The following is a 13,130-nucleotide window of genomic DNA, read 5'->3' on the forward strand; positions in this document are numbered from 1 at the left end:
ATGAGGACAAATTGTATACATGAGATGCAAGTTTAAAGTAACAAAACTGGTTTTGCCCCTGATTTAAAGGAATCCATCTCATTACTTTATAGTCATGTCAAATGTACATCCATTTATTCTAAGTCTGTGTCTTCAAAGTCCTCTGGAAGCTTATGACTTTGCCAAATGTTCCTGAAGAAGGACAGTGGGAGGAATGGAAGACGACTGGCATTTTGGTTTGTCTCAGTTACATGTCCAAATGTGTCCTGGGTGGCTGAACTCCATCCAAAATCACTATTTTTCTTCCTTTCTCTCTCTTTTTAAAAGACACCAAGTAGGAAATCTCACTTAAACAAGCTGTCTCACAACATTTCTGGTAAATCCTGATTCCAGCTAAGTTGGAAATATCTCAAGAGCAGCCTGTCATATAGAATTTTAGTATTTCAGCTCCCAGGAAGTGCAGAAATAGATGGGGGGAGGGGGAATTCAAAGTCCCTTCAGAAAAAAATAAAACATTTTGATGAGACTTCAGACAGTTCTGATTTCATATGAAAGATCTATTTTGTCCTTCATTATGAAGGTGAGAGATATTTTATATGGGTGGATTAGACATAAAAAATCAGAGCCCAAAATACAAAGGCCATTTGGTCCCATCCCCTGCCTCTAGGAAGGCTATCAGTCAACACTGCTGAGTATCCTCTACAGAGATCTACTATGGGTGTTGTGGGGAACCCCAAAGCTTTATAAAGGAAATGTGGAGCCCCTTCCATGAAGGGTCAATCATATAGAGATACTAAACACACATGGAAAAGGATTCTGATTTTAAGCCTTTCTTGGCAGAGCTTCCCATTACCCTCATTTCTAATTATTTACCCATCTTTGTTGAATTTTAAATAGCTTGCCAAATATCTTTTTTACCTAGAATTTTGGGAGAGCAATAACTGCACTACTCTCTAACGATATAATAATAACACTTATCTCACATTTTCATAGAACTTTATTTCAATGATGTTTCATATAAACGATCACATTCAACCATCACAACAAACTATATAATTCCCATTTGACTGATGATGAGACTAAGTCTCAGAGAGTTTGTTACTTGCCCAAGATGACAGGATTTATGAGTGATAGAGCTTGGTTGTTGTTGAGTCATTTAAGTCATGTCCAACACTTTATGACCCCATTTGGGGTTTTCTTGGCAAAGATGTTGGAGTAGTTTTTCATTTCTTTCTCCAGTTCGTTTCTGGAAATTGAGGAAATTGAGGCAAGCATGGTTAAGTGACTTGCCTAGAGTTATGCAACTGGTAACTATCTGAGCCTGGATTTGAACTTAGGAAGATGAGTCTTCCAGACTCCAGACCTGGCTCTCTATCCACTGTGCCACTAGCTCCTAAATCTTGTCATTCCTAGTGCAGTGTTCTTTTTCCTTCAGCATTCTCCCTCCTTTCTGACAATGCTAGAAGATCTCAAGCTCTCTAGGCAATAATCAGGGGTTCCAGAATATCAATCTTTTGCACTACAGCTATGTGGAGTAATGGTTCTAGCTATATCATAAATACCAGCTACCAGGCAAATGACATTCTATGGGTCCCATGATTAAGCAGGAGAGAGTACAGATAGTTCAATGACGTACATCTGTCTTCATTATCAGAGTTTTTAGAGGGTCTTCATGTTTCATCACAGTCTCAAACAAATGACCTTGAAGGTCCCTCCCAACTCAAAGATTTGATGATAGAGCCTCAGTTGTCCTACGTTAGATGGTGAGTCAGAAACATCATCTTTATCTGGAAAAAAAAATCCATAAGTTCTTTCATAAATTGAGAAATCCAAATATTTATGAAATAAATATCACATGAATGATACAGTCCTCTGATCAACCATTCTTTTTGGTTATCGGGGAACTATTTCTACTGTTATACAAATAAACGAGAGATGGACATAATGATCCTATTTATCGCTTGAATCACACTGTCTCGTATGGCTTATTTAACTGTTTTGTTTACTAGGGATTATTTCATTCTTTGTATGCATATTCCCAGTGCCTAAAATAGTGCTTGCTATAAATTAGTTGATCAATAAATATTTGTTGATGATTATTTAGTCTGGTTTTTTTTTTTTCTGTCTACTAAATTGTATGCTTCCCTAGTGCAGGATCTGGGTATTATTCTCATTCTCTCTCACTGACAAACATAGGGCCAGATACTTTAGTCATTGCTTAGTAAATACTTACTACATTGCAAAAAAAAATAAAAGGGAGGGGGAATTAGACTTCCCTTTTAATTTTCTAAACTGAGATTTAAAAGAAGTGGATTTTGTTTTTGTTTGTTCAATTTTAGTGAAACTTTTCATAGCAACCTAGTGAAGCTTTAGCTCAGTAATCTTCCAGTGGTCCCCTTTCATGGACTCAATGATCCCCAAATACTTTAATCTCTAGTTGAAATGCCTTCTAATAAGATCTTTCTTTAATGATATATCATGGAGTAAAAGTGGCTCCTGAATTGTTGAAGGCTATGTCAGTAAAGAATAAACTCTGGAAGATTTTACTAGGCTACAAAACTTTCAACTACGATTTATCAATGGATCTATAGTATGGAAGCCAGGGGAAGTGATCAATTTGGTATCCTCTGTCCTGCTCAGGTCACATGTGAAGCACTGAGCTCAGTTTTAGGGGTTACATTTTAGCAAGGTTTTTGGAAAGCTGGAGTTTATTCAGGAGAACAACCAGGATTATAGATAGCCTCAAATTCATACCATATCAGGATTATTTAAAGGAAATGGGTACATGTAGGCTGGAGAAAACTTGGGAAAATCAATTATGCCTAAAGAATTGCCATGGGAGGAAGGATCTGATTTGTTTTGCTTGGCACCAGAGGACAGAACTAGAAACAACAGATACAAATTAGAAAGAAAGAAATCCAAGTTTGAGAAAAGGAAAATCTAAGTCCTTAAAGCTATTGAATTTTACCTCCCCCTCAAAAATAGAACGCTTTTTTTTTACAACAAAGAGATGTGGTTAAACAAAACTGAGTCAATTTCCATGCTGAAGAATGTACTATGCTTCATTACACACTCACTTTACTCTCTAGTGAGAGGGAAGCCTAGTTCGTCACCAAACCTCTGGAGTCAAAACTGGTCATTCTTCTGCTAGGGTCTTCCTGAAACCATGTTTATATTGTTTCCACACCAGACAGAAGCACAGGAATTGAGATTGGAAAGGACATTTAAACATCCTCTAAAACAAGCCCCTCTTTTTAGAAATGCAGAAACTGAGACTCAGAGTGGATTAATGACTTATACAAGGTCACATAGGTTATAAGCAGCAGATAGGGATTAGAACTCAGGTCTTCATACACTAAACCCAGGGCTCTTCTGGCTACCCATTCTGGATAGCCTTAAGTCACTGGGTTATTTGAGAGTGGGAATGCAGGTGGAGAGGTGGAGCATAAAATCATATCAAGATATAATATTCAAAATTTAGATGTATTTGAATATAAATATATATGCATATATATGCACACACACGTATATAGTCTTTTCTTTTTCTCTTTCCCTACCTTTACCTTTCCTACAAATTAGTGCCTCACAATTTAACCTTCGTCTGTAATCCATCTGGGGCTCCCTCTCATAACTCACTCTAGGAGGCACATTAGTGAATGTGAGTTTTCTCCCAGGGATTTGCCTTCCTTCTGTTTTAAATCAAAAAATGCTTTTGCAAATTAGCCGAGGGAGATGGGCTATAAGCTCCTTGTAAGAATCCTTCAGTGTGCCCTCTGGACTTTGTCTCAGGCTGTTCTCAAAAGTTGTACGTGGGAGGATGGACATTAACAGCTTCATGGAATGTGGAAATGGCCCATGTGAGGACAGATATATCTCCACTTAAAACAGCCAGTATTTCTGAAGCTCCTGGAACTGGGAAATATACTGCAAAAATGCTTACAAAACCAGAGCTAAGGAAGGGACTGAGTTTATGAAATATTAGAGTTTGAAGGGACCTTAGAGATAAACTGGTACAATCCGTTTGTTTTACAGATGAAGGGACTGTAGCTAAAAGAGGAGAAGTAATACATCCAAGACTGCCCAGTTAATGAAAGAACCAGTAAGGAAATGATCCCCCAGGAGGAAGAGGATAAACTACCCAAAGCTATATTCTAGCCTCAGGAGCACCTGGGATTGCCCCCTCCAGTGTCTACTCAAACTTTACTCCCAAAGCTGTTCAAGTGATATCACCTCTTCCTCTCCACTACTGCTACCCATCCTGGCCTAGCCTGAATAAGGACGCCCTCTTTCTTTTAGTTTACTTCAAAAAGAGGTTGTTGTTTGTTTGTTTGTTTGTTTGTTTTGTTTTGGGCTTTGCTGACAACTAAGGGACAGAAGGTAAAATTGAAAAAAAAAATATAGAACATAAGAACCTTATGCTTAATCCAGCCTTCATAGCTTTCTGAGCCAACTAGTATGGAACCCATCTGAGGAAGCACAAGATTTGGCTGCACCATGGAAGATGTCAAAAGAAGACCCAGTGGGTACCCTGCCCTGGCTGCCTCCAACCAACTCTCACATGGTCCTTTCAATTCTCCAAAGTTGGTGTCTACTCTGTTCTCTATTTGCATAGCTGTGACAGACTCACCAGATGGGTCCAATTGAATATTTTATGCTTGTCTCAGCCCTGACTCAACTCAGCTCTCTAGGTTCAGATTGATAAGGCACAACTCAGACCAGCCCCAAACAGGGGGATGTTCATCTAAAGGCCCTTAGACCTCACAATACCCCACACATATTGAACATACAATAATAACCCTATTGAATTCCCAGCACTAGTCAGGGAAGGGTCATTTGTTCACAGAACCTAGGTCTCCTGGCTCATAGCTCAGTTCTCTTCCCACTACCCCATAGGAAGAGGGAAAGTGCTTCTTGGTTAGGAAAGATTGGATTCAGATTCTCAATGTAGTCCCACTTATAGATGTTTTTATAAGGAATGAGTTAGAGATTAACATTCAAGGACTAGCAAACTATTTAGTCACAGCACCAGAATTCCCTGCTAACTGAGCAATCCTAGCACTGAATAAGCTGAGATAGACTGCATTTAAAGGATTTAGAGATAGAGGGATTAATCTAGTACAACCTTCTCATAAAATAGATGAGGAAAAGGAGGCCCAGAGAGAATCTGAATTGTCCTAAGGCACCTAGGAAAGCAGGAGAGTAAGGATACTAGGATCTGAACCTAGGGGTCTACTACAGTGAAAATAATGTTGTAGGCAGTCAGAGGACATGGGCTTTAATCTTACATCTGCTACTACTTCCTTTGTAAATTTGGGCAGGTCACTCTAAATTTCTGGACTTCAGTGCTTCATCTTCAAAATGGGTTAAAAAGATGGCATCTAAGGTCTCTTCCAACTATAATTCTCTGCTCCAAGTCCAATACTTTTTTCATCACACCATGACACTTCTTGATGCCACTAATTGCACCCATTCCCTGAACACCATATATAGGCAGAGAATGTTACTAGATACTGTAAAGGATGAAAAAAGAAGAAAAGATGCAGCCCCTAACTGTGGGGATCTTATAGTCTGTGGGGGGACAAAAAGACTAATACACAAGGCAGAGGAACAGCACAATGTCATTAGAGACCTGTGCCTGATAGACACTGGGAGTCATGGTATGAATTCCAGCTCTTTCACTAACTGGCTGTATAAGCTCATTTCTGTGATTTTACACTGCTGAGTCTTGCTTTTTTCATCTGCTAAATGAAGATAATATGTAAAATATAACATCCAAGGTTTATTTTTTAAACAAGAAAAGCATTTTTTAAACCTTACAGTGATATATGAAAATAAGATATTAAACTAAGTCAAGAGACATGAGTTCTATTTCCAGTTCTGCCATGTCAACTTACTTATCCTTTTGGGTACTCAATTTGCACTTCTGTCAAATGAGATCTAGGGAGGGTAGGTAAGGGCCATAGTGCACAGAGTGCTCAGCCCTGAGTCAGGAAGATTCATCTTCTTGAATTCAAATTCAGCATCAGTCACTTCCTAGCTCTGTGATCCTGGGGAAGTCACCTAACCCTGTTTGCCTCAGTGAACTGAAGAAGGAAATGGCAAACCACTCCAATGTCTTTGCCAAGAAAATCCAAAATGAGGTCACAAAGAGACAGACACATCTGAGGCATCTAAACAACAACACAACAACAACAAACAGGATATCATGCTCCTTCTACCTTTAACATCGTAACTCTAAATAGACAATCAAAAAGTTCATGAAAAAGTAGTGAATGCCAGACTGAACTGAAGTAACACAAACTAAGATGGGTAGGAAACATAGATGTTAGCATGCTGGAAGTGGAGTCAGGAAGGTCTGAGTTCAAATCCTGCCATAGACACTAGCTATGTGACGCTAGTCAAATCACAGATTCCTCATCAGTACAAACCTTAAAGCACTATATAGATGTTAGCTATTATTATTTTATTAACATTATTATTACTAAGAGTAATCATTTTAGAGCAGAGTTAATGAAGGAATTAAAGGTATTAAAGGAAGTGACAGAAAAAAAAATGTGGAAAGGATCTTAGAATGTTAGAACAGAAAAGGATAGTAAAGAAGACCTAGTCCAATTCTTCCCATTTTACAGATGAGGAAAATAAGGTCTAGAGAAGTGAAATAAATTACCTGAGCTCATACAGGTGATAAATCAAGTATCAGAGCCAGGATCAGAACTCAGTTCCCTCCAAAACCAGTGTTCTTTTTGTGTTTTGACTCGGCTTTGCATCATCATCATTCCTACAAAAAATGGTAATATCTTTCATAAATCAACAAATATTTACTGAGAAATTATTATGTAATTAAACTGCAAAAAGCCAGTCTCTGCTCCTGAGGAGGCATACATAACATAAGCATGTTTAAAAAAATTCACTTGACCCTACTATGCTCTCAAGCTATCCTGTGATCTCTCTTCCTGACCAAGGCAAAATCCTGAGAAAAACCCATCTTCATTCATACTCTTCACTCCCCTTCTACTTACTCACTTTTAAACCTATTCCATTTTGGCTTCAGATCTAACCATAAAACTGAAAATATCCCATCCAAGATTACTAAGGCTCTTTCAATTGCTAAAAATGCTGGCCTTTTCTCATTCCTCATTCTTGATTTCTCTGCCACTTTCCATACTCTTGATGACCTTCTCCTGGATAGTCTGTCTTCTATTCATGATACCCTTGCAAGTCTTCTTCTTCTTGTCTAGCTTATCTTTCTCACTTTCTTTTGCTAGATGAATTCTAGGTCCTGAACCCTAATTGTGAATATCCTCCAAAGCTCTGTTCTGAGTCTTGTGTTCTTTCTCTGTCTCTCTGTGTCTCTGTTTTTCTGTCTCTCTCTCAATCAGCACACTTATCAGATTTTATTCAAACAACACCTAGCTCTAAATACTCAGCCCCAATTTCTGTCCTGAGTTCTAGTCCCACATCAGTGATTTCCTCTTGGAATCTCCAATTTGAAACTTCCAACATTCAACCTAATCCATTATCCTCTTCCCAAAACATACCCCTTCTTCTTGACTTCTCTATTCTGACCTCCTTATGGTCACCTAAGTTGACTTTTTATTACTATATCTCAACCCCTATATCCAATTAGTTGCCAAGTCTCTTCAATTCTACTTCCATTAAGTCTCCTGAATTTTTTTTCTTCTTTCCACCAGCACAACCATTGCCCTGATTCAAAGTCATATCATCTTTCTCCTGTAATCTTGGGTCTCCTAATTAATTTTCCTGCTTTCATTATCTCTCTTCTCCAGTTCATCCTCCATACAGCTGACAAACTGATATTCCTAAAAGACATGTTACTCTTTTGTTCAAGTTTTATTTTCTCACTGTAGTTTCTAGAAAAAAATGCAAACTTTTCTGCCATGCATTTAAAGCCCTTCATAGTCTCTATCCAACTGCTATTTGAGCTTGGACAAGTCTTTGAAATTCTTTCAACCTCATTTTCTCATCTGTAAACTGAAGGGCTTGGACTCAGATCCCCTCCAGGTCCATATCTATCATCCTAGGATCTTATCTTTCTAGCCAAACCATTTATTACTCCCTTAATTGTGTCTTCTACTGGAATAAGTACTATATGAAGCAATGATTTCATCCACTTGTGTAATAGTCTACAGAACATTAAATATAAAATGAATAATAACAGGATAGTCATTTGTCCCAGGACTATTTCTAGCTAAACTCCATCAGACAAAATAATAAGCATACTTTTTGTACTAATAATGCAGCATATTCCAAAAGTCTTAGTGTGCTTTAAATCTAATTTTAGCATGAAGCATTTCCTAGTTAAGCGTGTGTTTTATGCCTGTACTTCAGTCAATGTTCTTAGCCATCAATACATCAGGGATTGGTAAATACAAGGCATGTAGGAATGGCACACCCTTCCCTATGCTACCCACACTGCTTCCAGCCTAGGCCTCCAGCTACTGTTTTAGAAAGCAAGCCTGTGGAGAAGGGACCAAGCAACTGCCTCTTCACGTGCCATATACCTTAATAGCCTCAGTAACCAAGACTAACAAAGACCAGAAAAGAAATTCACTTTGAGCTCTTTGTCCCCCTCCTCCTCATCTCATATCGCCCATATGTCTTCTGATACTATTTCTACTTTTTTCTGGGTCTCACATGAAGAGGTGGTCTTTCTCTTTGCCAAGACAAACCTCTCTACATGCACAGGATCCCATTCTACCCCCCTCTTCAGAAGATTGCCCTCCATATAGCCCTATTTTTTCACTTTTCTTTAGCTTTTCTTCATCTATTTGCTACTTCCCTACTGCCTACAAACATATCCATATCAAGCCCATTATCCAAAGGCCCTCGCTTTAATCCATCCCCACCCACTATCATCCCACATCTTTTCTCCCTTTTGCCACCTCTATGACTGATGCCTTAACTTTTCTTCCAATTCTTTTCTATTGTCTGGCTTCTGGTCTTTTAATTCAAATGAACTTTTCTTTCTAATATTGTCAGTGATTTCTTAATTGCCAAATCAAAGAGTCTTATCTCAATAGTCAGCCTTTCATACTTCTTCAAAGCCTTAGGCACTGTCTATGACCCTTTTTGATATATGAATCATTCTAGGCTTTGTTGACACTACTTTTATTGTCCAAAGTACTAGGGACTGTCATGTGTTTCAAAGTAAGAAATATATATGCTTTCATTAATTGAAATGGTATTAAAAAGAATGCATTACCATCCCTTTCTTTGTTACTCCACCCAAAGGGCCATGGTGCCCTTCGATCTAGCTTGAAACCTTTTATATATCTTGTCTACTCCATAAGAATGCGAACTACTTGAGAACAGGGACTACTTTGCTTTTTTTCTTTATAGTGCTGAGCTTAGAACCTAATAATAAGTTTTTCATTTATTTACTAGTTCATTCAATTAATCAATCCATGTTCATTTCCCCATCCACCCTTGAAATTCTGGTGTTCCTCCTTGTCCTGAATGCTTTCCTCAATTTTGTTCAATTCTCTTAATTCATGAAGGCTTGACTCAAGTACTATGTCCTAAAGGAAGGCCTCCATGATCTCCCTGATGCTTCCCATACTCTATACACAGAAAAACTCCCTGGTAGATGGCCAAAGCCCTTCATTTTAATGATCTTACTTGTATGTGGTATCAGTTCATTGAATGTGTAAACAATACACTTTTAAATTTAATATGCATTATTAACATGTTCCATTACTTTCTTAAATATAGGCAATCAACAGAACAATAAATCAAACTCTGATTTGGAGCATTTACCAATTTTTGAGGTATAAATATTCACACTGAACTTTTACCAATTGGCTCCAGCATACTCCTGAATTCAATCATCTTGGCATATCAGAAAATCAAGGAACAAAAAGCAATTCTTGTTCAGTTATTATTCCATGGTTAAAATGGAACTGTATGGTCTCTAGTATTTAAAGTAGCCAAGAACAGAGGCCCTGAAAGATAAATGAAACTCTTCAACCACATGGTCAAATTATTTTAAAGGGAGAAAGAAAATAGTGTTCTATATGTAGCAGATTTTCAACAAAACATAATATATCATATCTGGAAAGCACATAGAAATCATCTAATAAAGGTGAACAGATCAGAGATGACACAGCTAGCTAGTCACCAAGCAAGGTGTAGTATGCAGGGATCCTGATTGTTTGTCCATTCGCTGCTATTTCTTCTATACCAAGGTGCTTATTTGTTTGGCTGATTTGATGATTCTTCAGTTAGAACACAAGAGAATCATACTGCTAAGCCTACAAGCCCAGAAATAAAGTAGGGATGATAATGAGAAGAGACTAGTAGAAGGGAAATAATCAGTGATAGCTGATACTTGTAGTTAATGATGGCTAGTATCTCTAGTTAAATTGCATTGTGTGTAATAGCAAGGTTGGCTCCATTTAAAGAATGGGAATTTGTCTCTTGAGGCCAAAGGAGAACTTCATAATACTGATAGCATCTGGACTGTTGTGGATGTTTGTAGAATGAAAATGCAGCTTACTCGAAAGCAATGTCTTAATACCTGAAGCAGGTACGTTTGTTTTGTGTGTGTGTGTGTGTGTCTGTCTGTCTGTTACTGTTTCTATTTCCTCTCTCTCTCTCTCTCTTCACTTTCTCTTTCCAATAACTTGCCCCTTACTTCTATCATTTTCTATCTCTCCATTCTCCTTTCCTTCTTTGTTGTTAGATCAGCTTGTTGTAAAACTTCAAGTTTGGTGAAGATTTCCCCCCCAACACCTCCTCCCTCACTGTGCCATTTTTTCCCCCTTCACATGTATTTTCCACTATCCAATAATCACTTCAACATCTTGAACTAAGAGTTAAAAGAAATGGGTCAAAGTCATGGCTCACATAGTCCCCATGTTTAAAATAGGCAAATCATTTCACATCTCTGTGCCACAATATTCCCATCATTTGTTGTTTATATGATCTTAGGCAAGTTAAATTTCCCTCACCTCTTAGGGCCTCCATTTCCTCCACTAATGGGCAGGTTGGACTGGATATCTTTTTAAGTACCTTCCAGATCTAATTTTATGATACAATGTTAAAAATAATTACATTACCAAGCTCATAATATTCAGAGAATTTAAAACTAGAAGGGAACTTAGAATTCACTTAATCCTGTTTCCTTATTTACTATAGAGAAAACTGAATCCCAGAAAGGTTAAATAGTGACTTAACTCTTAAAGAGTACTTCTTTCCCATCTCTGAGGAGGGTAGTACTCATATTATCAACTTCTTTTTTTTTAAACAGATGAGGAAATTGAGGCTGAGGGGCAAGTTACACATGTAGTAGGTGTTTTAGGGGCCTTTGAACCCTGATCCCCTTAACTCCAGGTCCATTTCTATATTTTTATACTGCACTGTCTCTTAATAAGGTGTTAAAGATTTAGTATATTTTGCCTGGCCTCTACCACCACTACCACCACCAAGGGCTTAAACAGCACCAATGGGTGGAAACTGCAGGGAGGCAGATTTCAGATAAATATGGTAAAGAAAATTCTTACTGCTGGAAATATAGAAATACAGAATAAATTGCCTTTTAAGGTTAAAAATTCCCTCTCACCTAACTTGTTCAAACAGAAGCTAGTTGATCATCCATTGGAATGTTGTGAAAAGAAATATATGGGTTAAGGATTGAATTGGTTATACTTCAAGGTCCCTTCCAGACAAAGGAGTCCTTCATTCAAAGGAACAAATCTCTAATAATAATTGCTAACAGTGACTGTATCACTTTAGGACTACAAGCAGACTTTATAACCCTTATCTTAATTGATACTGTCTATTTGGTGAGGCAGTTAGTATAAGCTTTATTATTCCCATTTTACAGATAGGAGCCTCATTCTCAGACAGGTTCACTAAAACATCTAAGTTTGAAAAACTGTTAAGGAGCACGGTTGGAACTTGAACCCAGATTTGAGGAAAGCAGGGTCACACAGTGGAGGGGGAAAAGATGAATCAATGGAATTCTAATCCTAAATTATTTACTTATGATCTGGCTGACCTTGTCAAATCACTTAACCTCTCTGGGCCTCAGTTTCCTCATTTGTAAAGTGATAGGATTCAACTCAATTATCTTTAATGGTCCTTCCATCCTTAATTTTAGTATTTCTTGGTTACTGTTTTCTCAGCATACTTCCTGTAATGATGAAGCTTCATAAAGCAAATGGATTGGAGATATATTTTGGAGGTAATGAAGACATTTAAAAATCATTATTCTGAATTTAAAAGGGTAAGGTACTTATTTCCAAAGAACAACAGAACACAAATGGATTTCCATTCCATATTTCTTGCTTTAAAAAAGCTATGTAATGATTTCAACACATGATTTTCAAAATCGCATATCTGGTTTGTATGTGCTTCCTTTTGTACTTCCTTCTGTTCTCTGCTATGCATTTTTAAAAAGGCTTCTGTGAACTTCTCTAACTCTCTTTTTTAGCATTACTATTGTGAACACATCTCCTGCAGCCACACACCCCACCCAAATTCCTCCAGTTATGGAGATTGCTTTACCTTTCCCTACTCACAGTTCATCAGTACTCTCAGCAGCTTCTGCCTCTCTGTCTGGACCCATAGCTTCCTTTTAGAAAGAGTTCAAAATGCTAGTCATTGTGTTTGCCACTTGCTGCACTTGGTTGCAGCTTCATCATCCACCTCATTATGTTCCTGTGATAGTAATGGCAATTAAAGATTCCCCTGTATTGGCTTGGTTTTCAAATTGATTGTGTTAAAACCCAGAGTTTGTTAATCCAACCTGTGGGATGGGCTTGTTGATGTGAAAAGAAAGTCCTGAACTGGGAGGAGCTGGTGATGTAGATTTGGAGAGGCACAAGAGAGAGGCGGAAGATCTTTTTGGAAGCAGCACCTCCTGGAGAGAGAGAGAGACTAAGAGAATTGCTGGTGGCCGCTTTGAATTGCCCTGGACTTTTGAGACCTGCCCCCTGAGCTGCCAAGGACTGAGGAGACATGGCTGTTTTGCTGGTACTTTTTCTGTCTGTTTTGATGTTGTTTTGCCAGATTTGTCCACTGGTGAAAGACAGTCCTTTTGTTGAAGAAGTCCTGGAACCTGGCTGTTCGCTAAGAAGCCCTGAGACTGTCCTGCAGACAGAGAGTGGATACTGTCCACTGGTGAGGGA

At 38.1% G+C, this 13,130-nt stretch overlaps 1 long non-coding RNA gene across 1 annotated transcript in view; it reads right to left on the minus strand.

Annotated features, from left to right (window-relative positions):
* Nucleotides 1-953: 953 nt before the first annotated feature.
* Nucleotides 954-13,130, minus strand: part of LOC138153745 (uncharacterized) — a 129,893-nt gene continuing 117,716 nt past the window's right edge. Inside the window, exons 3-4 of the long non-coding RNA XR_011166440.1 lie at nt 6,647-6,757; nt 954-1,766 (exon numbers count right to left, since the gene is read on the minus strand). This is a non-coding gene — a long non-coding RNA (uncharacterized lncRNA). The remainder of the gene's footprint in view (nt 1,767-6,646; nt 6,758-13,130) is intronic.

Source organism: Petaurus breviceps, unplaced genomic scaffold (genome assembly GCF_028583685.1).
Source record: "Petaurus breviceps papuanus isolate PSGF00001 unplaced genomic scaffold, PetGlider_PUasm1.0 151, whole genome shotgun sequence".
Classification (NCBI taxonomy): domain Eukaryota; kingdom Metazoa; phylum Chordata; class Mammalia; order Diprotodontia; family Petauridae; genus Petaurus; species Petaurus breviceps.